The sequence below is a fragment of the Myotis lucifugus genome, unplaced genomic scaffold (genome assembly GCF_000147115.1).
Source record: "Myotis lucifugus unplaced genomic scaffold, Myoluc2.0 scaffold_3, whole genome shotgun sequence".
Classification (NCBI taxonomy): domain Eukaryota; kingdom Metazoa; phylum Chordata; class Mammalia; order Chiroptera; family Vespertilionidae; genus Myotis; species Myotis lucifugus.
In genome coordinates, this window is record NW_005871051.1 from 24,995,627 (window position 1) to 25,020,325 (window position 24,699).

The following is a 24,699-nucleotide window of genomic DNA, read 5'->3' on the forward strand; positions in this document are numbered from 1 at the left end:
ATCTTCATGGAGTCCAGGGGCTCCCTGAAGGCACTGGCCTGGGGTGGAGCCTGAGTGGGTGTGGGCAGGTGAGCAAGAACAATGGCCCCTGCCTCCCGCATTTCTCCATTACTACCACCAGAGGGCGCCCTGGGCCCATTTATCATATCTATTCCTGCCTTCTCCCTATACCCTCCTCACATCTGCTACTAATAACAGATTACGGGAGGCTTCGGCTTTTTTACTTCATTTGTGTCAAATCTCAAAATCCAAAAGCCCAGCTTCTCTGAATGACTGGTAGCATATAGACATAACACTAGAATAATATGAACCACATCTAAAGTAATGAATTGCTAGTTTTGTTTAGATCTTAGATTATACTGGGCACTGTGCTTAGGTTCTTTCTCTATGGCTGGTTATTTGGAACCTTCAGAAAAGCTCCATGACATGGATATTTTTGTTATTCCCATTTCTCAGATGGAGAAAGTGAGGCCTAAAAGGTTCAGTGTTTTGTCAAAGTTCAGCCAGATTCTGAGAGGGGAGGGGGGTGGACTAGAGAGGTAGCCGTCTTCACCCCAGCCCTCCACTCCCTGCATCGGGGAACAGCAGGAGTTGTCTCGGGACCACAGGCGAATGGGGTTCCTTTAGGAATGAAGGAAGGATGGACTGGAGAGTGGAGGCACTGCACAAGACACTCGCTAAGCTATTCACATGCTTGATTTTGTGAAAGCACAACACTGAAAAGGCTGTAGTGAGCTGAGGCTAGAAGAGGAGCAGAGAGGGCTGTTTTATTTAAAAGGAGGTGTGTATTGGAGTCACTTTTTTTTTTTGTCTCCGTATCCATTTGGGACACTTTTGTGTTCTAGATTGTGAACAATTTGTATACCTATCAGTTCTGCTGCATTATTTTAAATGATTTGGTATGGTTGCTTCCTGTAGTTAATTTCCATCCTTATCCACTTAAGTCTGTGTCCAATGTCTGGTGTTTTTTTAAAAATATATTTTACTAGAGGTCCGGTGCACAAAAATTTGTGCATTTGGGGGGGTCCCTCAGCCCGGCCTGTGCCCTCTCTCAGTCTGGGACCCCTCGGGGGATGGCCACCTGCTGGCTTAGGCCTGCTCCCCGGGGGATTGGGCCTAAGCTGGCAGTCAGACATCCCTCTGGCAGTCTGGGAGCCCTCGGGGGATGTCCACTTGCCAGTGGGGAGCAGGCCTAAGCTGCAGTCGGACATCCTTAGCACTGCTGAGGAGGCGGGAGAGGCTCTCACTACCACTGCTGTGCTGGCAGCCGTCAGCCTGGCTTGTGGCTGAGCAGAGCTCCCCTTGTGGGAGCGCACTGACCACTAGGGGGCAGCTCCTGCATTGAGTGTCTGCCCCCTGGTGGTCAGTGTGTGTCATAGTGACCAGTCACTCCCAGTCGTTCTGCTGTTAGGGTCAATTTGCATATTACCCTTTTATTATATAGGATTGATTTTTTACAGAGAGGAAGGGAGAGGGATAGAGAGTTAGAAACATCGATGAGAGAGAAACATCCATCAGCTACCTCCAGCACACCTCCTACTGGAGATGTGCCCACCTTGGTTGTGGGTCCTTGACCGGAATTGAACCTGGGACCTTTCAGTCCGCAGGCCGATGCTCTATCCACTGAGCCAAACCAGTTAGAGCCCAATGTCTGCTTTAAAATCCCGGAATGCATGTCCAGTAATTCTGCGGCTCAGGTATAGGCGTGTCCCAAAGGTGTTTGGCCTTCCCTTCGGGTGGCTGCACCACTCAGCTGGGGAGCTATTTCTGCCTGTGAGCTCAGGTTCCAAGGAGAGGACCAGCTACTTTATCGTGGTGGGGACAGAAGGAAGGTCAGACCATAGAGAGGTGCACTCTGGCAGAGTCCAGAGCAGGGCCGGACTGCTGAGACCCACTGCTGGCTGGGGAAGTCTGTGGGGCCATCCTGCTAAGAAGATCTCACTTTCGACAGTTAAGACCAGGCAGCATCTGGGTGCTGACGTTCTCCTGGTTTGTAATCCATCATCCCAAGGGGTTTGGGGAAGATGGAGAGGAGTTACTGGCTGGGGAGGTGGAGTGTACCTACCGCCTGTGAGTTCAGTAACTTTTCCTTGGATCTCTGTCCCTCTCTAGTTTGTGAGAATGGACTTTAGTTAGGGACCAACTGCACCATTTTGGCAGGAACCTGAGTTTCTCTATTCCAGATATCTGTCAAGTTCCCACTAAGCACCATGTACTTTTCTAGCATGTGAGGAAAAAAAGACTAAATGAAAAGCAACAACAAAACAAGTCCCCTCCTGAAATTTCCAAACAGTCAGAAGGCTGTATTTTACCTGGCAACTTGAGGTGTGGGTGAAGAGATAGATAATGAAAAAAATAACTAATAAGACAAAAGACATAGTATCCCTCATGGTCATAAGTACTATTGAGAAGAATAAAGCCTTTTCGTTGCAGCGGTTCTCAACCTGTGGGTCGCGACCCCTTTGGGGGTCGAACAACCCTTTCACAGGGGTCGCCTAAGACCATTGGAAAAAACATATATAATTACATATTGTTTTTGTGATTAATCACTATGCTTTAATTATGTTCAATTTGTAACAATGAAATGGGGGGTCACCACAACCTGAGGAACTGTATTAAAGGGTCGCAGCATTAGGAAGGTTGAGAACCACTGGTTTAGAGAAAGGAAAAGACATCTTCCTGTTACTGGTGTAAATACCAGCCTCACCCAGGGCGGGCCAGGTCACCCCTGATTCAAAGGCAGGTTATTACATCATGGGAAGAGGGAGTGTGTTCTGAAATCAGAGGCTGGCGAAAGTTGCTAACAGAGAAGTGATTTCATTTTTTGCTGGAAAATACTTTAAAAATTATATTTTTGATCTTGTCTAGGGAATTTGAAAGCCAAAAGTTGCAATGATGTGAATGAAGTAACCTAAGGAGGTGGCTGCACCCTTCTCCCTTAGCATTCTCCCAACTTGGACAGTCATGCTTTTTTCTTTTGTGTTTTCATTTGCTATTAGTATCCATAAAGGCCGAGGATTCTCTCAACAGGCTCTGGGTCCCACAGATATAATCCTTCTCTGCTCTCTCCTAAAAACACACCGTAAAAACCAGAACTGTTCATTAAGGGCCTGAAGCCACCAAATACTGAATAATGAAGGAGCCACCCAGTACTGAATCATGGAGTTTTCTCTGCTGTGCCGGGCTCTCAGGAGCAGCTTCCACAGAGGAGGGCAGACCTCCAGATAATTGCCGTTCATTGTTCTCACTATGCTGGTGCCCTGTGGCCACGTGGGAGGGGCCTCCCATCACTATTACAAATATCACAGGGACTGCTGCAAATTTATTTCTACCTCAATAATTATATTAGTTATCCTGGGTAAGCAGCAGGGAATTTCGAAAAGCACGTATTTGGGATTTTAAAAATAAGATTATTCTGCCCTGGTCAAGTGGCTCAGTTGGTTGGAGTGCCATCCTATACACCAAAAGGTTGTTCAATCCCCAGTCAGGGCACAAAGGGAGGCAACTGATAGATGTTTCTCTCACATCGATGTTTTTCTCTCTCTGAAATCAATGAAAAAAATGTATTCTCAGGTGAGGATTTAAAAATAAAATAAAATAGGATCATTCCCATGCAATTGAATATTTGATTATTTAAAAAATCATTATCTTTTTAAATTTGGAATTTTTCTGAACAGGTTTAAAAAAGTAATAACTTCAGTAATAATGTCTCAGTTATTCTGGTAAAAGGACTTCTCAGATAAATTTTTTTGAATAGGATTTAGAATTGTCAATTTCACACATGATTTAGCACTAAAGATAATGTTTTAAAAACCTCAAGGAACTGTAACAGACAGATTTTGATGTTGCAAAATTGTGGTGTAGAAATGAATGCTAAGATTTGAAGAAAGAAAACAAAAAACTGTTCTTGGCTTTCTCTCCCTTTCTTTTCATGTAGAATCACGTGTTAAGACCAAAGATTATTCAGCCCATCTCTATTTTTCTTATATAATTCCTGAGGCATGTAGAGTATTTTTTCTTTTACACGACTAAAAAATACAGCAGCCATGATATCTATCTTCTGTCTTAATAACATTGTTAGTTATAAGACAGTAATGAGCTTCACTTTGAGCTGCATTTCTGCCTCAAGGTTATGTCCCTAAGACTTTCTTTTGTTTTTCAAGCATCAGATCTCTCTTTCACAGGACATTTAATTTTATTCCATAAAATGATGATTGAACGCCCCTCGTCTTGCTAATTATCTCCATGACTTCTTGATGACTTCTTGGTGCTCTCTCCAGCACATTAGTGAGCACGCTTTCTTAATGAAGAAAGCCAAATTACAAGACAATCTCCAGCTGAGGGTTAAATCTGAATTTACCAACTGGTTTTAAGACCTTCAACAAATGCTTATAATGTGTTTTCCTTTCCGGGCTTATGTTTTTTCATATGCAAAATAACAAATTTTTAAAAAATTTCTTATAGGAAACCCTACACCTTTAAATTTTAATATATTTTAATCTAAATATTTTTAAAATAAAATATTTTTTGTTTTATTAAACAGATAATCCAACAAAGTCAATACAATTATTGAGATTTTTTTCTTTTAGTATGATTTGTGAATCCTTTGTGAATCCTTTGTCAAATAGATGAATATTTCTGCATAAAAGAAAGCAGGTGCTAATGTCTGCGTTATTATTGTTCTGATTTTTCAAAAAAAAATTTAATAACAATACTGACAATGGCAGATTGTTCTAGCTATTGTACCATAATAGAATGAGCCTCTAGGTGGCAGTGTAATGCAGAATATTATAGAAATTGGGGCTCTAGTAGTTGAAGGCCTTATGAGATGTCCTTGTCAAATCATTAATGTGAAGTATTTAATCAATAGACTAGTAAACTATACCAAACTAATGAACTGAAGGGCATTAATATCACTGTCTGACTATGTTTAAAGACAAACAACATCTTATACTTTATGATGAAATTTCTTCCAAGAAACAATTCTGAAATGTTGGGATTTCTCAACATTTCAAGAATTTTAAAAGATTAATTAAAATCTAATGATTAACTACAATGCTTATTTTTAAAAAATAAAATGTTATGAATTCTTAATTGTAATGAAAGCATATGGAAAGAGGAAAAGGCTTATTAATTGGTTTATTTTTAATTTATTTTTAAAGTTAGGCTGGTGAAGTATTCTTGGTGTCATTGCAGTGCATGGTGTAAATCAGATGGTTCCAGTGATCTCAGACTCAGGAAACAGCCTAAAGCAGAGAAAGACACATTCTCGAAACCTGAATAGTTATCACTGAGGCTCATCCAACTGCACACAGATTCCTGGGTTAACAGGCTAACACCACCACCCCTCCTCCACACACACACTTTTTCCCTCCATCACCAGGCACCTTAGGAGAAGACTAAGACAAAGTGGTGAATTCAGTGTTCGTGGGAATATTGTTCCAGCCTCTCCCAATGGGAACAGGGCATTGGTTTTCCCCAGGGAAGGGGAGATGCCAAAGACGCACTTGTGAAAATTCAGGAAAGCTGGCCACAGTTGAGATGGGGGCCCAGTTGCTGCTGGGACCCCCACAGCAAAGGGAGCGAAGATTGTGGAGGACACAGCAACAGGACAAGGGAGGAGGTTCAGCCCAGGGGAACTTGGGGAAGTCATTGGGGGGAAATACACAATAGTTTTATGTGCACACCCCGATGGGTTGAGAGTTCTGAATAAATGTTTATTGCAATGCTCTTTTCTCCTAGTCACAGCTCACCTGCAGCTGCCATCTCACTTATGATTAGAAGCAGCACATTAGTTGGTTTGGATTTTGTGGTAACTGTGTTTAAAGACGCAACTTGGAATTCCTAGTTTTTGTGTCTCATGGATCTTTTTGGCCAGTGTCTAGCAGAGACAAGGCACTCAAAAAAATTGAACCAAAACTGGAATTTTAAAAAATTCTGGGAGATTCCAATATGTAACCGAGACTGGGAACTACGATCTAGATTAAGCTTCCTTCTTACCAATTCTTTCTTCAGCTGTATCTAATCTACCATTTCACCCATTTTTTTTTTGAAATTTTAATGTGAATGGTTATGCTGTCCTTTAATTTCTAGGATAACTCTCATTTTGAAAAACTGATATGCTCTTTGGTTATAATGACATTTTTAGTGCTCTAAGCACCTTTCATCGCTTTAAATCTATATATTTTACGGTTTCTATTGGATGATTATTTTCTTTTGGAAATCTTGGGATTCACTCCTGCTTTTTGCATGGGCTGCCCCTTGCTTCTGGAGGCTGGTTTCCTGGCATCTCTTATACTTTGAATTAGGAACTAGCAGAGCCCTATGTAGGAATTCTGATCGTATGGATCCGAGGCCGTTTCGCCTTTTCTTTTGCCAAATGCCCATCAGTATCTCCACCGGCCTAGGAAACCTGGCTTATGGCAATTTCTCATATTCTGTGCTCCCAGATCAGAGATACTAGTACTTCTACTTTCCTACCATAAACCACCTTCTCAGACAGGGTGGGCTGAAGAAGCATTGCTTGCCCTAAAGCCAGCAAGGGGTAGACAAGACTGCTTCTTGCCTCCTTGTGTGGGTGAACGGATTCCTCAGGGGGCTTATTTCCCTGGAGGGTGCAGACGCTTTCTAAGTCATGACCTGCTCCGTGCAGGCTGAAGGCCCCTGTTCTTGGCTCCACAAAGAGATGACAGCCCTGTCCTGCACTTTGGCCACGGTCCCTCCTGACACCCCTCCCGGAAAGCTGTGCCTCTGCTCACGGTTTTTCTCCCTGGGTTTTATTTCTGCCACTTGGGGATTTCCCTTTCTCTTGCCACCTTAGTTATGTACTGGATATAAGGCTTGTATCGCTTTACCTGGCATTTCCAGAGACTTCAGATCAGTCTGTCTTCTTGTGTAAACTAACCCATCTCACCCCCACCCACGTCAACACGCGGTGTATAGCAGATGCTCAACACTGCTTTCTGTCTTTAATGCCCGCCCAGCCCCACTTATCCCATCAGCCCCTGCTCTCCCACTGGAACTCTCAGTTACAGCCAGAAGTATTCATTATCCCTTTACCCCGCTTGGGGTTTATTAACTCAATTTCTTCCACACATATTCACAGCACTCCGAGTGTGACATGTCCAGGTTACTTAGCGTCTTCCCTGTTATGGATGAAAGGGTTTCTTGAAATCCCACCTGCTCCATGTGGCTTACAGGCCACAGCGTGATCATTTAAAACAGACCTGCATTTTTAAAGTTGTTAATAATTTTGAAACACACACACACACACACACACACACACACACACACACACCACACACACACATTTCATTACTTCTACTCCCTGAACAGTCTTGCATGGGTGCATATTCTTAATTAAATGAGTCCCACAGACATATGAGATAGCTAGTATGTTCCGTGCATTTTTAAGCAAGCCTGGTTCATATCATGTACTTTACATTCTAAGCTGAAACTGAGGGCTGTGTAATTTGTTGCATATTGAAATTGGGAAAGTTGTTGAAGGTGAGGCAGGCAGGTTATCCTGAGACTCTTCTTTACTGGTTACAATTGACTTCAGGGATTGAACATGGTTTATAACAAACATCTTCAAGGACATGTAGCAAGATAATGATAAGCAAGAAAAGGAGATGGTCGCTCTTATGTTATATGGAGGAAAACACAATAACAAAAATAACTGTAATGTAATTGGAAATTAGTTGTTTTTTTTAAAGAAAAGCATTTGTTTCTTTTTTAAAAAAAAAATTTTATTGATTTTTTTTTACAGAGAGGAAGGGAGAGGGAGAGGGAGAGAGAGTTAGAAACATCGATGAGAGAGAAACATCGATCAGCTGCTTCCTGCACACTCCCTACTGGGGATGTGCCCACAACCAAGGTACATGCCTTTGACTGGAATCGAACCTGGGACCTTTCAGTCCACAGGCTGATGCTCTATCCACTGAGCCAAACCGGTTAGGGTGGAAATTAGTTTTTAAATTGAATTGGCTTACTTAGATTTTTCAAGGGACAAAGGAAATAAAATGTGATGAAAGTAACATTCGCCATCAGATTTCTCAGATTGCATGAAAATCTCCCTATCCTTAGTTTTTTTTTTAAAAAAAAAAATTCAGTGCATATGACTGGTTTTGTTTAGGGACCACCCCAGGCCATGCTTAGGGCTGATCCTGGCTGAGTGAGGGCCTAATAATTTCTGCAAGGCAGGTCATATCTGGTGGGCAAGTTTTGCACCAGAGCGTCCCCTTTGTGCTGGCAGAGGTTTGGTTTTGATTGTTCTGATTTTCCTGTTAGATTGTAATGAGATTCATTCCTGCACATATGAATACCCACCGCCTGTCACTGAGCCATCTGTCCCTGACTTAAAGGCATGAGCACGCTGTCTGCACTGAATAGAGAAAAATGGAAATGTATAATAGAATCGTTTTTCTTTGTTCTTTGTTCATGATTTAAATACACTCAGCATTATGTACCAGGACTCAGACATTTAGTAGACAGCCTATCTCACAACTAAATTATGTTCTAAAATTGGGGTATATTGTGACATCTGGATATTGGCCCATTCTCCTCCTGTACCATTTTTAAAAGTTTTTTTCTTTTTAATTTTTTTTCTAGAGCAGTTGTAGATTTACAGAAAAATCAGCAGAAAGAATAGGGTTCCCCTATCTTCCCTGCCGCTCCTCAACCTCCTCTGTTATCTTGCATTGTACAAGTGGTACCCTTGTTATAATTGATGAACCGATATTGGCTCATTATTATTATTAACCGAGGTCCATAGTCTGCATTAGGTTCACTCTCTGTGTGCCACAGTTCTATGGTTTTTGCCAAATGCATAATGTCATGTATTCACATTTACAGTATCATACAGTATAGTTTCACTGTCACTGTCCTGCCTCTCTGGACTGCCTCCTTGCAAAGGTTAGACTTTGACCTTTGTCCCTCCAGTCTGTGTGGCAGTGGGATGGCTCCCTGTCCTCCCCCACCCCCCCAATCCTCTTCCCATTTATTTCCTTTTGCTGGTGCTTTTCTTCTACAAGCCTTTTGGCCTCCTAAGTGCTCTGTATCCACTTCCTGTGTCAGCTATTATCTACTCAATTAATTAAAGAAATCCTTAACTGCAGAGGGTGAGAACTATGTTGGGGTCCCCATATCACGATTAAATGGTAAGTGGCTTGAAGGCGGGAGGGACCAAGTCTTTCCTATTGTACAAGGACTGAATGTCATAACATTCCAATAAATGCTTGTTGAATTCCATTTTCCGTCATTCATCTTTGGCTACATTATTTTTGTTTCTTTATTAACATAGCCTTTATCCCTCCCTCCAAAACACATATATGCATATCTCAGCCTGAAGGTGTACATTTCAATCATTTAGGCATGATTGTGCTGACTACAAATCCCCAGGTAAGATCAGGTTCACTGCTTGGCTGCTGAAACCCTCCTGCCTCGCCCAGGACAGTAGACGGTCCCTCTGTTCAGCAGCCTTCCTTCCTTGGCGTGGCTCAGTATCTCCACAGCTCTTTTGGCAGACGGTGCTGAGAGGTCACTGTCCAAGAAAGAGATTCACTTGCAATTCTACTGACGGACTCCTTTATGTGTTGTAATATGCTTGGCAGCTGTGGCAAGCAGACTAGCCATAGTCTCCCTTTGAACACAACTCGCTGAAGCAGTAAGGGACAGGTCTCCCCTATTTCTGGTCACGTGCAGTTTAATGAGTCACACACGAGTCCCCGAGATTTCCATTCACAGAAGGGTTGCTTGGTGTAGGCTGCATACTATAAGGGGCCCCTGGTGCAACAGTGATAAAGAAGGCATTTCTTCATTGTGTCAGAGGGTTATTTTCTTTGTAAAAGCTGTGTTTCTTCACTGTTGATTAGGAGGCTGTTGGGTGATAGAATTAGGGATTTGGGTGATTAGCCATCTCTTTAAGACAAGACCTCCAGGCAATCAACATCTGCCTTCCCCATTCCTGTCCATCTGCTATGGTCTGAATGTGCCCCTCCAGAATTCATATATTCAAATCCTGATCTCCAAAGGCAGGTGAGGGTTAGTAGTAGGTTATCATGAGGTGGGGCCTTTAGAAGGTCCTTAAATCCGGAGGGTGGAGTCCTTGTGATGGGATTAGTGTCCTTAATAAAAGAGTCTCCAGGGAGATCCTTTGTCCCTTCCACACAACAGGTAGATGCTGGCTATGAACCAGGAAGATAGTCCTCCATATAAACTCCACAGAGCAATATTATAACTTTTGATTTTAAAGAGTCATATGCTTTAAATAAATAGAAAGGAGAATATTAGTCTTTTATGTTTATCCATAATTTTACATTTTGGTTAGTATTAGCTTTTTTTAGATATCCAAGTATCTCATATTGCGTCGGGAATTTGCCTACTTTTGTGCACTCACTAGTGCCTTCACATAGCATTTTTCCCCAGAGTTTTTGTGTGTTTTTTTATCAGTGGTAATGGTCAGTGTGGTCAGAACTTACTTGGCCATATTAAAAACACACTTCTTGTAGCAACTGATATTTTGGTCTCCATCTGCTTGACTCCTTCATCTGTCTGCATTTTTGAGTATCACAAGATTGGAACCAGATATTAAGATGTGACAATAATCATGATCAGCAGAAGGGGCTGGACTGGGATGATTTCCAAAGGATTACAAAGAAAGGAAGGATTTGCAATGCCATAAAAAGACAAAAGTTCACTGGACTGTGAGGTGCCAGCTGGGCACTGTACATAGCCTACAGCAAGGATATAAGAATTTAAGGTTACAGCTAAAGTGCATGTTGAGTTATAAGAGTATGTACTAGTATCAGTACTTAACATTTGGTAACAAAAAAAAAAGTTGTAGCTGACTTCCTATAGTAGGATAACATTTCTATACCACTTTAAACAAGCAAAATTTTACAAATATGGCATTTTGAGATACAGACAAATGTGATTAAACTATAAAAATAAAAACAAATTAATAAAAAACTTAAGGAATAAGGGGAATGAAAGCAATAGTATATGGAAGTAGTCACAGGTTGATATAGTACTAACAATCTAGTTCTTAAGTTGAATGGTAATTTCATGAATATTCATTTTATTATTCCTTTTAAAATATCCCTTTTAAATGAAAATAAATATTTTCAGTTAAAGGGAAAAACATAAAAATAATGTTATAAATGACAAAATCCAAACTGTCTCACATTACATTATATTTTATGTGCCACAAAATCTCTTAATCCTATATAATAAAAGCCTAGGTGGTGTCACATGCAATGTCATCACAAGATGGCCACCACAAGATGGCCGCCCTCATGTCATCACAAGATGGCTGCCACAAGATGGCCTCCACAAGATGATCAGAAGGGGAGGCAGTTGCGGGCGATCAAGCCAGCAGGGGAGGCAGCTGGGTGCGATCAAGGCCTGTGGGGGAGGGCTGGGGGTGATCAGTCATCAGGGGAGCAGTTAGGCATCAATCAGGCTGGCAGAGGAGTGATTAGGGGCAATCAGGCAGGCAGGCAGGTGAGCGGTTAGGAGCCAGCAGTTCCAGATTGTGAGAGGGATGTCCGACTGCCGGTTTAGGCCCGATCCCACAGGAATCGGGACTAAACCGGCAGTTGAACATCCTAAAGGTTCCCAAATTGAGAAGGGTGCAGGCCAGGTGGAGGAAACCCCCTCCCTTCCATGGCAAAATTCCCTTGCCCGGGCCCTCTTGGATTTTATAAAAATAGGTTTTGTAAAGAGTGTCCTAAATTTTTCACACTTTAAAACAATATCCTGAAAGTACAAAGAGAAAGAAAAAGGTTTTTAAAGTTTTATCATCTGGAATGTCTGATTTCTTATAGAGGAAAAAATTATCACAGATACATCATTTCTGGATAAAAAAAAAAAAAATTTAGTGAGGAAGGGAAACTCATGAAGGGAGGCTTCTCACTTCTCTTGCTCCAGGAAACAGCTGGTACACAGAAAGTTTCCTCTTTTTCCTCTAGGGAAACGAGATGCTGACTGTATATGTTTTTCTAGACTAAAAATAAATATTAGGCTTATGTTTCAAGTGATTCTGAGTCCAGCATGTCCAGAGGAAAATCCAGCTGCTGATCTAATGGCGCCGGTGAGCCTTGTGCAGAAATGTATCACCCTTTTCTCCTGCTTCCATGTGAATTCACTTTTACTAGGGAGTGAATTGGTGATCTTTGAGAATTTCTATATATGTAGGAAAAGTAAAAACTGAATAAATAAGACCAAGACACATGAAATTTAGGACAGAGGAGCAGGTTTATGGGTAGGGATGCATAAGAAACTTGAAGTCATATTTCTTTTCTAAACCCGACATTGTGTTGGAGGGAATGCATTGTGTACTTTCTGCATGTTTAAAATATTTCATTAAAGATGTAAACTTCATACTGCTTAAATGAGAAGCTCAAAAGCCCATCAAGGAAAGATTCCCTCTGCAAAGACTCATTGTGCACCTGCTGAGGCTAAGGCTCTGTAATAGACATTTCTCTTCTCTGGGAAAGGCAGACATGGACGCATTGACTTTGAACACTATGAAAGGAATGGAGTTCAGTACTCAAATAACTCTGACACGTGTCTAGTGTCTCATGTGCCTGGAAAGCAGTGTAAATACAGAGCAATAGATGTTCAACAGGAAGTGTTTTTTCCTGGTGAGAAAGAACTGCATGGGTCAGTGGTCAATTCACCTGGGACCTGAGGATGAGAACATTTTGAATGGAAATGATAGAGTGTGGGAATGGTTCCACAAGAGGCTAAAGATATTATGTGCTTTTACGAGGGAGCATATTTGTAAGAATAGTTGTAAGGGGATACAAGAAACATGACGGCAGCTTGGAAAACCTCTAGAAGTCTAGAACACATACTTAGATACTTTTTAAAATTAGGATGTTTGGCAGGAGATGGCCTGGAACCTCCCCCTGGCCGTGTCACATGCTGGAAGTGTGACATTTGGCAAGTTACTTAATCTTTCCAAAGCATATTTGATAATTGGGAATTATGAAAACCTCACCCTCCTTTTTTAAATAAATAAATCAAGTAATTATGCGTTCTGACATGATAAGACTTAAGATAAATGTTAGCTTTTATATTTAAGCATGTAGAAAAGAAAGCTGGAAAAGTAGGTTTGGCCATTTGGTGATGACCATGTGGAGACAGATTTTATAGACTATTATAATTGATTGAAGTTGAAGAAAAAAATACTGGTGGATCAAAGGTATTAAACCAGGTTAATTGGGAGATTAATACATGGTGGCATTAATAGACATGGAGAAAGAGAAGGGACTGATTTTAAGGTCAAGGAAATGGGCTTTGTTTTAAGCAAGTTGAGTTGGAGATATCAACAGGACACATAAGCAGAGATGTGCAGGGGGTCTGAATGTGTAAGAAAAAGATCAGGGCTGGAGAAAGGATCGCTCTCTCCTTCCATCAGCCTCCCTTTTGCCACCTGACTGCAGTGGCTGAGAGATGGACTTCCAACACCAACATGGTCAAGGTCATTGAAACCACAGAGTAGATGCCAAGAACAGAGTGTAAAGAGAACACTAAAGTCACAACAACATGAAGAATGTTCCAAAAGGAGGAATAAAAACCATAAAAGCAAAAAGTGCAAAATAAAAGAATTGGAAGAGTGCTGGGGAATGGGAAACAGAAGTGAGGCGTGAAGAGTTTGAGAGGACAAAAAGGGGTTACAAACCGTGCAAAACAGGTTAACACTAAACAGGAAGATCATTAAATATGGTGATTTTCATGGATAGATTTCAGTTTGGTAACATCAGTAGAATAATTCAGATTGCAAGGTCTACAATGCAAGTAGGTGTTAGAGGAAGTGTTTTGATCATTATTTCAGGAAGTTTGACAGTAACGCGAAGGTAATGTTGGCGGTGTTAATTCCAAAAAGAAGGGGCACATTAAGAAGCTATCAACTATTCCAGGGTTCACTCTATTTCCTTTTCCTGGGAGCATGGAGAACAGCAGGGAAAATGCTCACATAGGAAGATGGTGGATTTGAAGCACATGTGCTGAGGTTGATGGGCTTGCTAGTACTTTTCCACTCATCTACTGTCAGACCCATTGAATCTCTGGGCGTGCATGTTCTTCACAGGGACATGTTTCAGATCATCTTGAATAAATCAAAACCAGCAGCATCCATGTGGTCTCCTGGAGGACACACCATCGTTTTCCATCTCATGTCTGGTCAGGCTGTGTCAGCATGTATCCCAATTTGCAAAAAGCCTCATCTCAGGAGAAGTGATCTGTTGAAAATAAAAGAACAGAAAATTTATAAAGAAAATTCAAACATGTTTGAAAGACATTTGATTTAGTTACTTTTGGTCCCCAATTGAAAAGTTTAAAAGATGATGTCAACATAATTAAGATTTATCTTGAAGTGAATCTAGCAAAGATGGAAAAAGCTTATCTTGAGCGAAAGGTGAGCCCTAGTGGCCAGTTGGCAGGCTGTGGAAAAATCCAGGCATAATTAATGTCCACCCTCTCTGTCCTCCCATCATGTCTGATTCACTCAAAGATACAATGTCCATCATCTCATATAGTTGTCTCCTCCTCCAGGCAAGAAACTCTTTATAACAAGGACAACATCCTATATAATAAAAGGCTAATATGCAAATCGACCAAACGGCGAAACAACCGGTCGCTATAATGTGCACTGACCATCAGGAGGCAGATGCTCAATGCAGGAGCTGCCCCCTGGTGGTCAGTGTGCTCCCACAGGGGGAGCACTGCTCAGCCAGAAGCCAGGCTCACTGCTGGTGAGCACAGCGGTGGTGGTAGGAGCCCCTCCCACCTCTACAGCAGTGCTGAGTATGTCCAACTGCCAGCTTAGGCCCGCTCTCTGTGGGGAGTGGGCCTAAGCTAGCAGTCGGACATCCCCTGAGGGCTCCTGGACTGTGTGAGAGGGCACAGGCCAGGCTGAGGCGCCACCGCCCCCCCTCCCCCCCCCCCCCGCCACGACCACCAAGGGGTTGAAGCTCTTGGGCCGGGGCTCTAGGAAAATATATTAGCTAAAAATTTTGGGGGAAGGACAAGCAAAACGTCCCGGGAAAAATTGGAAAGGCTCTCGTGGTGGGACAAAAAAAAACTGGAAGTAAACTTTAGTTTTTTTCTGTAAGGATTTTTAAGAGGCTCAAAAGAGTTAAGGAATGTGCATAGGTCACAAGCTTTATGCAGATAATTTATGTTCCTCCTTAAGCTCTTAAGCTCTACTAATTGAGCATGCCGAGTTTGCCTGTGTGTGTTTATGTTAGTTTATATTTCTTATTTAACCATCAGAGCATCACATCCTTATGTGTTTGGTATTCGTATCTCTGTTTTGCAGATAAAACTGAAATTTGGAGATATTAAAGTGTCATGAGCTGACTGATGGCTCCTAAATAAATCAGATCCTAGTCCCTGGAACTTGTGAATGTTAGCTTATATGGTAAAGTCTTTGCGGATATGATGAAGCCAAGGATTTAAACTCAACATGGGAAGATTAGCCTCAGTTACCCAGGTGGGCCCTAACTGCAATCACATGTACCCTTATAGGAGAGAGGCAGAGTGAGATTCGACCAACCACAGAGGAGAATGGGAAGTGAGGAGTGACCAGAGACAGATGAGAAGATGCTGACTGTGCAGCGATGTAGTCAAAAGCCTAGAAGTGCTGGCAGCTGCCAGAAGCTGGAAGAATCAAGGACCTTCTCCCCGGGAGAGGCCTCCTCAAGAAGGAGTGGTCCTGTCAAGACCTTGATTTTGAACTTCTGACCTTCAGAACAGTGAGAGAGTAAATTTAGGTTGTTTCAAGACAGCCACTTTGTGGTAATTTGTTGCAACAGCTACAGGAAACTAGTACATGGAGGACCTTGCCAGGAGTCCCAACATTACTCTCAGAGCTGGATCCCAGGCCTTTCTGATGGCAAAGCCTCAGGCCTATATGAATAGGTTTTAATATTTCCAAGCTCAGTGGGAAATACAACATATCACATTGCTTGAGGAGAATATAGCAATTTACAACAACTGATCTCCAATCAGATTCCTGGGTTGCTATTTGGACTTGACCTTTGAAAACATTACTTGATTTCTCTGACCTTTGTGTTCTTCATCTCAGATGTGGTTTACCCTATTCCCTGTATCATTCAATCATACATGTTAGTCTCTGTTCCATGTACCAAGGATATAGCAGAGAACAATAAGCAATAAAACATGCTACTTGCCATGGAGTTGAAGCTGTATTTATGGAACAACCAAAGAAGCTTAATTTCCAAGCAGGAAGTGACTTCATATACTAGGATATTTCGACTCACACTTAGATAGATGCACACTGTATGTGAGTCAAATCTTTTAATTTTAGAGAAATGTTTATGTGAAGTGTGCAATTTGAGAAGGGAAAAAGGGAGGGAAAATTGTTTCTAGCTAATGTATTCTGGCGGACATACTTGTAATTCCCAAACTACTTGCAATGCTTTGCAGCATTACACTAAATATAATAAAAGCAATAATGAATTAAAGTGAATCTGACCTTGAAGTGATTGAGTGACTCCTGATTTCACAATACATTATGGCAGGATGTTCTCGGTGACTTTCGGGCAAGAAAGCAATCTAGAAAGGTTTCTATGTATCAAGAGTGTCACAATCCTTTCGGGGGCCTATTTGTCACGTTCTCACCTAGTGAAGCTGTGAGAGGTAGGTGATGAATTTCACTTTACCTTTACCATGTCAGACATCTGCCAGATGCACTTTTAGTAGAAAATGGATTCAGCTAAAGTAAGGTGGTCTTTAACATTTTTGCTGAGCCTACATCTGAAAAGCACCTCTGATCAAATTAGGCTAAATCCTAAAATTTAAAGTACATTTTAAGTACTGTAATGGCTTGTCTTTCAGAGCTGACCATTTATCAAATGATATTTGTGGCAATAGGTCAAAGAGTCATAGATCACAGTTATTAGAAATCTGTCTCAAGCATATTAAAAGGTGTCAAACCCAGGGAGGGAAAGGGCTTTAAAGGCTCTGAAATGAGAAGAAACCACTCTACTAGTGACTTTATGCCTACATAGGGCAGCGTGCGCTGTAACCTAAAGCACACTCATCACATTTATCATATTGGAACATATAGTTGTTTAAATGGAGTCTGAAACTCCGCCCATCAGCTTTACTTTTATTCCACCAATTGTTTATTTATTCCACAAACAGTTGTTAGAAACCTGTCATGCGTCTGGTACTTGGGGCTATAGACCACATGGACCCTCTCCTCCAGCAACACACTATTTGCAGGACGACAGACCTGAGAATAGATAATGACCAGAGGAGCAGCTTGCTGGAGGAATGCCTAGCACAGTGCCTAAGACAGTTAAAGGAAAACTTCATGGGTGACTAGGTTGAATCTGGAAAGAGGAGTAAGAATAAGTGTGGCAGAAAAACAGAGAAGGTTTCAGAAAAATGAAACATATGCAGAAGCTCAAGGAGATGGATGACTGCTGTGTGTATTTTAGAACCCGAAGTAGCTGGCATTGTCTGCCCTGCGAGGAAGGTCATATGGTGTGAAAGTGTCACGTGACAAGGGCTGGCTATGGCTTTCATGCTGGCATCCTCAGTGGTTAGAAATGGGCTGGAGCTACATACATTGTTGGTAACTTGGCTGGATAGAACAGAAAAAGACCTGTGTAAGGTGTAGGACCACCAGTTCCATACCTGGCTGCCACTGAATGTCTAGATGTCCTGGGGGAAATTATTTAGTTATTCAGTATCTGCTTGTGTAAGATGAAAGTGTTTGATTTTATGATTGAATATAAAGCATTATATAGTCTTCAAAACCTTTCAAACTGTATTCACTTAAAGTTAAAAATGTACATGTAACTTCAATATAAAAGTTAAAAGAACACTTAAAGGAATATTATAAATTGATAAATAAAAGACAATCCCATAGAAAATGGGAAGATATAATTAGGCAATTCAGAGAGCATAAACCTTCATGGATAATAATTATATGAAAAGATTCTCAGCCTCACTAGTAATCAGGAAAATTCAAATTGAAACCACAAGAGAATTCCATTTCACATTCACCCAATTGCTAATAAAGACATCTTGTAATAATATCAAATGCTTGAAATTATACTAAGCAAAGGGAATTCTTTATTATACATTTGCCAGTGGAATAAGTACATTAACACAGTGACTTTTTGCTGTGATCTCACAAATATAAGGATACTCATGCAATGTGACTTCCAGGCATGTCCTTTAGAGCCATTCTTTTTTTTTCTTTTTTAAAAATATATTTTATTGATTTTTTATAGAGAGGAAGGGAGAGGGATAGAGAGTTAGAAACATCGATGAGAGAGAAACATCGATCAGCTGCTTCCTGCACACTCCCTACTGGGGATGTGCCCACAACCAAGGTACATGCCCTTGACCGGAATCGAACCTGGAACCCCTGAGTCCGCAGGCTGACGCTCTATCCACTGAGCCAAACCGGTTAGGGCAAGAGCCATTCTTACAGAATACCCTAAGGAAACATTTACATGAAAGTTCCCAACAGTATTGCCTACACTAACAAAAAAGTGTCCTACCCACTCCTATCTCAAGCCACACTGGCGATGTTCCTTCATGCCACCACCACTGACACCCACTGTACCACTGGGTCACCTTGGGCTGTGGCATCACCTTCAGATGCCATGAGTCAAAACTCACTTTTGATTTCTGCACTAGGACCATTACTTTCCCAAGAACTGCATCCTTGCCATAGGATTGTGAATCTGGCAGTTAATTAGACTTTGGATGGGCACTTGACCCAAACTGTTATGGTCATAATTAGCTAGTTATTAATATTAATACAAGGAAAAGAGCAAAGGAAAGTCAGACATTGTATGCATGGTCACCTGGGAAGCTACACTAGGAAGCTACAGCTTCCCCCAGCATTGTTCCTCCAAGGGGATTAACACCCTCCCTTCCCTCTCCAGTACTGGATTGTTGGAGGGAGAAGGGGTAGATAGGCACAAGCACATGAAATTGGGGTGATGTAGGGAAGATGCTTGCCTGTCAATCTAGCCTGGGGAACAGTGGGTTGGCTACAGGGCAGGTCTCATCAGAAATACATGAAATCTGGGAAAGTCAACACCCTCAAAGAGTTCCTTCTCTCCTGTTTACTCTGGTTCTCTCTTGCTCTGTGACCTGCAGTGGCCCGTGTGCCTGCCTGTTCTCTCTTCATAGCCATGTGGCCTTAAGCAGCCATGGATCATGTGGACCCCACACACAATGGACTGCAGCTGGGAACACAAACTGAGCTAGCCAGCTGTGGACTGGACTGGATTTTAATATAGAACAGAAACTCTGAGCAATGGCCTTAATCCTGGCCCTGCTGAAGACAAGATTGGACTTCTTCCATGGTGAGACAGACAGAGATGGGACTTTGGAGGGGAACCCCTTAATTTTACATTATCAAGAAAGCTTTCCATGAAACCCCATCCTCCCATGGGGGTCTCAGGAACTTCTCTTCCTTGTGGCACCCCAAGGACTCCACTTCCACAGATAACAAAACTAGACCAATGAAATGGGTATTTAGAATTAGAACCGAGACCTGTCCAGTCAGTCTAATCTGGAGTCTTTGAAGGGAGTAGATGAACCTCAGAAGCTCATCTGGGTGACTGTGTACCGCCTGCAGTACAGGGAGGGGGCTGCAGAAGCCTGTGTGCTGGGTCCAAAGGCAGAGATAAGAGACAGAGGGGAGCAATGACAGGTTTACAGATGGTTCAGGTCGCAGCTCCCATGCAGCCAGTCAGCATTTCTGCACTGAGAGATAGCCCTGCTTCCTTGTAATGAGTTCCCTCTTCCTAGTCAGCAGCGAGCTGCTCTCTGTTACTTTTACATTAAGAATCTTGGCTGAGAGTCCCCAGATACATTTCCCCAAATGCTACAATGTGAACTACGTGATGGTGATAATACAGCACTATTCTGTGAACCTTTGCACAATTTCACATTCTTTCCATGAGAAAAACCTCGTTTCAAATGACGACTCTTATGCATTTTTGAAGAACTTGTCTGGAATCTGAGGACTGCCTGCTCTGCTTGTACAATTATTTTTGCTTCCCTTTAACACAAGTACAGACACTTTTTCTCACTTTATAAATGACATGAGATGCAGCTAATGCTTCCACCTAAACTGTCAGCACATGAATCAGGCACACTGACAACTGCTGTTTCCTAAAAGCCATTAAAAATGGTATTGAAGATGCTTTAAAAGGAAAACAAAGCAAAGTCAAATTTATTATAACGCTAGAAGTATCACTCCACCTTTCTCCACCAGGTTCATGACTATAAAACTTACAGAATAAAAAAAGATGTTTAGCCTGGAGACTTTTCTTTTTTCTTTTCTTTCTTTTTATTGCTAATTTCTTCAGGGATTGACCAAGAGTTTCCAGCAAGAAGGAGCTCCTGGGTGAGTAATTTCCAGTTAGGACATTTAGCTCAAGGATGGCATTCCTTGCGAGCTTTCCAGCTTCTCTGCTTATCAGTCTGCGAAGGCTCTTGTTTTAAACCCCACGCAGCCCCTCATTTCAGCAACGTTCCTGTTCCTGCCTGGTTGCCAGGAGGCTGATGGGATCCTGTAACTTCTGGTGTGAGCTGCCAGGGCTCCACACTTCCACGAGCTGAGCAGAGATGCGAACTCATTTGAAATGTTTATTACATTTTATGATTTCAGTTCATTTCCTGCTCCTGTGAGGTTACCAGGCTATTTGCTGGAATAGGAAAGTACACAGGGGCCCTCCAGTGATGAAGTAATTTAATATTTGGGGTAAAAATTCTCAAAGACTTTTGCAGTTATGCACCAGTCAGAAGAGACCATTTATACTGGGTCCAAGAACTGTCAGCTCTGGTGGACAATACCTGTGCAAAATGCAGGGTTTCTCAAAGAGGTTTCAAAGGACTCAGTGGTAAAAGACCTCTTGAAAAAAATGTAGCTTATGAAAACTAAAAACCACACCAAATAAGAAGTCATTGATTTCATTCACTTAATGTTTATGTAGATGTAAATATCTTTATTATACATACATATATATCTTTAACACCCCATTCCTGTGGGCCTCGGATTGTATGGACTGCCTAAGTAGCAATGCCACTTAAAGATCATTCCAGATTAACTCATCAACCTCCTTCCTTTTATGATAAAACACATTTGTTTTTTATATATATGTATACAGAAGCAAATAAGAGAATACAGTACTTCATAATTTTATGACACAACCACCTTTCTTAGTAGTAATAATGAAACTAATGTAAAATAGGTACATGATTAGAAAAATGCAAGCATTTAACAGTAAAGTGCAAAATGAAAAATAGAAACTCCCTATTTATTTCCATTCCTGCTTCCCAAGAGTAACACTAGAAGCAATTTCTTATTATTAAAAGAACAGTATGCTTAGACTGACAAAAATAAAAGCAAACAGCACTTTTTAGAATTTAATCATATATCTGTGGCATCTTTTAATATTACAAGTTATAAACTGTTTTAATTATTACTCTTTGAAAATACACATTATAAATGTTTGACCTAGTCACACTAACTTTTCTCTTTCTATCATCCCAATCCTACCCTGAAGTCTCCTTTCAGTTCCCACATTGTTTTGGTTTTGTTTTGTTTGGCTTTTCTGGGATAGATATTGGTATTATTTTTTCAAGTCTGTTTCCTACACACAAAATAGTAATAATGTGGACTGAATTTTATTTACACATATATACATGTAATATTGGTGCTCCTAATGCCATTGGTGAATTCTGGTGGACTTATTTCTCCTTAATTAATCTTTGTTATTTCTTTTTCTTGCTTTATTACATTACCCAGGGCCCCAGGGCAGTGTTGGGAAGAAGTGCTGATGAGTATCTTCAACTTGGTTGCAAGCTTAAGGGGAAAGAGTTTACCATTCCCACAGTGAATGTGATGTGGGCGGAAGGTTTTGACAGATACACTTTATCAGATCACGAAAGTTTCCTTCTCATCCTACTTAGCTGATTTTTAATATGAATCTCTATTGAGAACCATCTGGTGTTTTTCTTTATTTTGTTAATTTTAGTCATTTCCATTTATCGATGTTTTAATGTTAAATGAATCTTTGCAATAGTTCCTGCTATAAACCAAATTGATCATGACATATAATTTCTTGTATATATTGCATTAGACTTATTATAATTTTGTTTAGGACTTTTGCCTTCGTTCATGGAAAACCCTTGCCTTCAATTTTTCTTACAATGACCTTGTTAGTTTTACTGTCAAGGTCATGTAAACCTCAAAAAGAAACTGGGCAGTCATATCTTACTCTCTTTTCTAAAAGAGTTTCTATGACATTTGTGTTATTATTATTATTATTATTGGTTAAATATTTGGCAAATTTACTAGGTAAGTCATTCTTACCTGGAACTCTCTTTGTGAGAAAAAAATTTCTTAACTTCATGTTTAAATTATTTAAATAGTATAGGAATATTCATTTTCTTCTATCAATTTTATTTCACTTTTCAAGTTATTTGTCCATCTTCATAAAATTTGTTGACATATAGTAGTCGATGATTGTGGTAGATTTATCTGTGGCTCCATTTTTTCCTTTCTCTACTCCTCTTGATATATGCTTGTCTTAGCCTCCTAGTATGGCACAACTTAATCAGCAGAGAACTTCCAGACACATGAGAAATAATGAAGGACTATTGTTTTAAGCCACTGAGTTTTGGGATGATCTATAATAATAAAAGCGTAATATGCTAATAAGGCCAGACATCCTTCCTGACGACCTTCCGGATGAAGCCTGGGGCTGCGAGGGAAGCCTGGGTCCCGGGTGCCGGAGGGAAGCCAGTGCCAGCAGCCAGGGTAAGGAAGGCCTACTCTTGCATGAATTTCGTGCATCGGGCCTCTAGTTTATTTTATAATAGTCAATAAAATAAAACTCCATAATTTGCTTTGCTATATGTATGCGTGCAGTTAGGTGATATGGTTGAGTTGTGGTTTCTGCTCTTTTCTGTATCAGTCTTGCTAGAGATTTAACAAATTAATTGTTCTTTCAAAAAACACTATTTTTTGCTGTTGCATGCCCATTTTCTATTTCTTAGAATTTTGCTCTCTTATTTTATTACCTTCCTTCTACTTTTTAAGGGTTTGACTTACTGTCTTTCCTAATTCAAATATTACTTTTCTTCATCCTTTAATAGTAGAGCTTTCAATTCATGTATGTGAGACATTTTGTTTTGCTCAAGATGTCTTTTATATTATTTTTCTTTATTAATAAACAGGAATCCTTTCTGAAGACATGTCCTCCAGACCACTAGTCCTTGTCCTATTATTTATGATCTTTCATTCCAACCATCTAATACATTGTTAGCTTCACTCTTGTATTTATCAGTTCTCAAAATTCTATTAAACAATTTTGATAGATTCCAAGTCTCTCCTGCACTTCTCCATCTTTTCCTCTATTTTCTTTATATTCTGTCTAATAACTATGATATTTGAATCATTTATGGATCTACATCTGTTTACTTGTATTTTCTTTTATCTCTAGTTTGCTTATCCATACTTTAGCATGTTTAATATTTTTTATTAGTTGCTGAACATAATGGGTAAACATTGTAGTGGTTCCTTCAAAAATGGTTAGTTTTTCTGTTGAGGGGTAGACAGAGGTCCTACTGAGTTCACTTGGTCCTGTTGATGGTAGGTTTTGGTAGGCGTGATGATTTCAGTCTCCTCCTCCTCTGCCAAGCAGTCTTCTGCTTCAGTTTTATTGGCCAGAACTGGATCATGGGAATATCCCCAGTTGCTAAAGAAGAAGGAAATAACACATCTTACAAAATGAGCAGGGTTGGGGCTGGACCAATTTACCACTCCAAACTAAATCAAGGTTCTCGTGCAAAGGGGAAGGCAACAGGTATTTTATGGAGAGCGAGCACTGTCTGACAAAATCCATGATTAATGCAGGTCATAAATGTTCTTTATAAAGCATTATGATATAAATAACATTTAGAGATGACTAGTAAATGTTAAAAAAGGATAGAATGATTAAGGTTAATGATAACTTGTCATAATACTGTACGGCATCTCTCAAATAAGTTCACCTGCATATGGTAGTTTATGGTGAGTACAACACAAAATGACACTTTATTTTAAAGACTATTTTTAGAGTACTTTTGGGTTTACAACAAAATTGAACAAAAGTTTCAGAGATTTCCCATATAACCCCCTGACTTCACATATGCAGGGCTTCCACCATTATTAATATCCCCCAACACAATGGTACATTTGTTATAATTGATGAACCTACACTGACACATTATAATCACCCAAAGTCCATAGTTTATAGGAGAGTGCACTTTTGCTATTATACACTCTATGGATTTGGATAAAATATATAAGTACATGTACCCACCATTATAGTATCATACAGAATATTTTCACTTCCCTAAAAATCTGTACTCCACTTTTTAAACCCCTTCCTCTGACAAACCTTGGCAACCACTGATCTTCTTACTATCTCCGTAGTTTTGCCTTTTCCAGAATGACATATAGAGAAGTCTCCCCTTATCCATAGGGGATACATTTCAAGATCCCCGGTGAATGCCTGAAATCAGAATAGATATTACTGAACCCTATATATACTATTTTTGTCCTGTATGTACACACATACATGTCATGGCTTCTCTTTGGCATATCCAAATTGCCAGCATCACCACTCCTGTGCTTCTGGGCCA